The sequence below is a fragment of the Papaver somniferum genome, chromosome 10 (genome assembly GCF_003573695.1).
Source record: "Papaver somniferum cultivar HN1 chromosome 10, ASM357369v1, whole genome shotgun sequence".
Classification (NCBI taxonomy): domain Eukaryota; kingdom Viridiplantae; phylum Streptophyta; class Magnoliopsida; order Ranunculales; family Papaveraceae; genus Papaver; species Papaver somniferum.
This window is the reverse complement of record NC_039367.1, coordinates 43,300,078-43,303,957: the sequence shown is the minus strand read 5'-3', so window position 1 is coordinate 43,303,957 and position 3,880 is coordinate 43,300,078.

Below are 3,880 nucleotides of genomic sequence, written 5' to 3'. Positions count from 1 at the left end.
GGCGGCGGTGGTCGGCGATGGTGGTCGGCGGTGGTGGTTGGCAGTGGTGGTCGGTGGTGCTGGTTGGCGGCGGTGGTCGGCGGTGGTGGTTGGCGGCGGCAGTGATGGCAGTGGTGGTCGGCGGTGGCGCTGTTGCTGGTGGTTTGTTGTTGTTGGTGGTGATAGTATATTTAAAAGTGGGGTTGATTTTTGTTTTTGTTGGGGTGATTTAAATACTAGAAGGGTAGTTTAGACTGTTTATGATATTTGGGGTTTTGTATCACTTTTGTTTGGGTGGGTTTTTTGTGATCACTTTTGTTTGGGTGAGTTTTTTATGATGGGTTATAATCCCTTTGGGGTTATAACCGCGGACCGATTTTAAAATTTATATGGGTGGCAAATAGGATAAGTAGGGGTGGTAATTTAAATGAGTGACGAACATGAAATGTATAGGTGGCAAATAGGAAAAATCAAAAAGAAAGCCTCACCACCGTTGTCTTGTTGATGGAATGACGTTGACGGATTCACCGGCCAAAGAAATCTAGACGAAGAGAAATGATTGGCCACACGCTGGAACACTATTTCCTTAAAACCCTAGGTCTGACTCCGCGTCAGTATCAGCTAAATCAAACGGTCTACTTAGAATTCCTTCCCCAAATCCCATTATTTAATTATTCATCTGATAATGATAACAGTATGCATGATTAAAACCCCAGACATCATGCAGCTAATGTTCTCAGCAAAGCGTTAAATTAAGAGTCTTTGTTTCTTTTTGTTGGTTAAAAATGAGATCAGGCACAGTTATTTAATTATCGTTTTATGAAATCATTTAAGCACTTAATAATATTGGAGATTTTATTTTATCTAGGTCAAATTTGCCTTTGCAGACTCCAAGTACAATTAAGCAAAGAAAATACGCATTGCGTATTACATGATAGCGTCCAATGTCCCTCTACAATAGTCAAGCCGACATGAAGGTGATCGATGGGGACGTAGGGGGTCCAGGATGCACGTGTAATTACGGTTTCTTTATTCTCTAAACTTCGGTTTAAGCTATATTATATCATAAATACTCGCTTAGAGCAACTGCAATGGACGAGTAAACCCAAATTTTCAGTCGAGTGGGCTGGCGTAGTGGGACGGACCATCGATCAAAATTTGATCAAAGAGTAAAATCCAGACCAAATTTGATCTGGGATCAGGACCAAATCCAAATATAGTCGGACGTTGATATAATCTCCGCTACACATCGGGCGTTGATATAATCTCCGCCATTCATCGGGCGTTGATATAATGTACGCATGAAACGGGGCGTTGATATAATGTACGCCTGAAACGGGGCGTTGATATAATGTACGCCCGATGGGGCGTTAATATAATGTACGCATGAAACGGGGCATTGATATACTTAACGCCCCACTTTCACAAATTTTCAAAACTTACATGGGGCGGGCTTTATACCTCCGCCCCATATTTTTTTTTTGTTTCTGAAGCGTATACTATACCAACGCCCCACTCGCGCGTTATCTTTACCAACGCCCCATTCGGGCGTTATCTTTACCAACGCCTGATCCCAAGCGTAATGTTTATCAACGCGCGACCAAATATACTCTTTTCCCACTATGCCACATGACAGACTAAACCCAAATTTGATCTTTTTTTTTAATCTTTGGTCTTTGGTTATACTCGCGCCACTGTGGACGCTCTTAGACTTGTTTAATTAGGCCATCACGAATGCATTATATATATAAAGCCATTTCCTTACTATCGCAAAACTTGTCTTTTAATGTGACATTTCTCCAAGATTTCTTCATTAGTATTTATTGGGTTTATTTGGAGTTCATATTTGGAATTCAATTCTATTTCGGGCTCCACCTGTTTCTCCTATAACTTGACTGATGCAAATTCCAAACTTGACTGATGCAAATTCCAAATTTGTGAAATATACAATTTTTGAACTTATATAAATGAAGCAAATGTATGAAATTTGTCCATACAAGCCATATTTTAGAATCCTATTATTGGGACTTCAAAAAGGAGGAGAATTTGGGGGTTTATGGGGTCATGAAATAACAATGCATAGAGCCCCTTATCCTCGTACTTTATGTAATACCTATTATACCCATAATATGATTAGTACTAATTATATTGATTAAGATAACTAATCAGTATTAATGAATGGATAAGACTAATCAAATGATTAATCTTTTGGAAATCAAAACTTGATTTTCCTTGATTTTGATTTTGAAGAAGGAAAAATGGTGATTTTGTTGAAATTTTTGTTCAAAAAATTTGAAGAAAAATGATGAAACTCTTCGTCACAAAACTCGGGATAACCTTATAATCAACTCCCAACATCAATTTCTCGTTTCAAATCCGTTAAAAATCAGAGCAAAATGAAATTTTACTTGTTACGGCTGGGAAATTGTGTCGAACCAGCCGTAAAACAATACTTACGGTTAGGATATGAAGAATTCCCAGCAGTGAACACAAAAAACGGATGGGAAGTGACAACACAAAAAACGGATGGGAAGTGACGAAGGGTTTTCAACATGAATACATACTACGATTGAAAATTAGTAACACTTTCATTAATTGGACCTCAATAAAACCCATTACATACTTAATAGATCCCCGTTACAAAGTTGGTTTTAATAACATCCCTTTCGATGTATCAAGAAGTCTTTGATGATGGAAAATTGAGCTTCGAAGTTGAAATTATAACCTTTCCATTTTCTCAATTCCTTCTTAGCTTGAGCTACGACTTCTCCATCAGTCTCACCTCTAAGTCGAAGTTGCTTGCACATACGAAGTAAAGCCATATATTCTTCCACTTTTTTGCGTATGTCTGAAAATCGAAGATACAATTTAATCCCATTTTGGTTGTTAATGTTACCTGTTTCACTACAAAAATTTTCAAAAATCTTCCTCCAATACGATTGACTTGGTAAACCACCATTCCTTCGTTCTTCTCCCTTCTTTAGATAACATAGTACAAAATTTTTGCAAAGACACAAGTCTTCTTCCAAAGTAAAGTTGGGTTTATCCTTTAAGTACATTGCATTGAGTTTGTAGGAGTTTTAATGGAGATTATTAATGTAGAAGGTGTGATTTTGATTTGGAATGAGTGGTTATATGAAGGTGGAGTTATTTCAAGTTTAAATAAGTCGTTGAACAGCTAGAACCTTTTATAGATCGGTTTTCAAACGGATCTATTTTTCAAAATTCAAAAACTAGCCGATATGATGTGGTACAAAAGGAAATTATAGGTGTTTACGTCTAGGAAAACTAAAGGAAGACCCAGCCGTAATTCTGTATAATCATGCAGGATTTGTGGTGTGTCATATTTACAACTAGGTATTTCTGGCCGTAAATAATAGTTGTTAATTTCTGTCAGAATTACGACATGGATATCTATCCGTAAATAGGAGCCATTTTCTTTTTGGGTTATCAGAGTGATATACGGCTAGGTAATTCCAACCGTAAACCTATTACGGATGGTGTTCCTAACCGTTCTACATTTAGGGTCAGGAACTTGAAAGGTCGACCAAACCGTAAACCAGAGTTGCAAATTTATGTCAGAATTACGGTTTGGGGTTCTAACTGCAAATAAGATACACGGCCCGGATATGTAGTTGTAACCAAGACTCATTTTATTTTTGAGTCTCCAGAGCAATAAACGGCTGGGTATTTCCTAACCGCAACTTTGTTACGGTTGCTTTTCCTGACCGTTTTCCTGTTTACGACCGGGATTTTCTAACCGAAATACTGTGCAAGTTTATTTGACAAGAATTATATGCATTTTCGGCTAGGTTATGTGAAGCATCGACATAAGCGAAAGTGCACAAAAAATTAGTAAATCTTGATTTTTTCCTCAGTTTTCTTAGAATTAGACAAATGG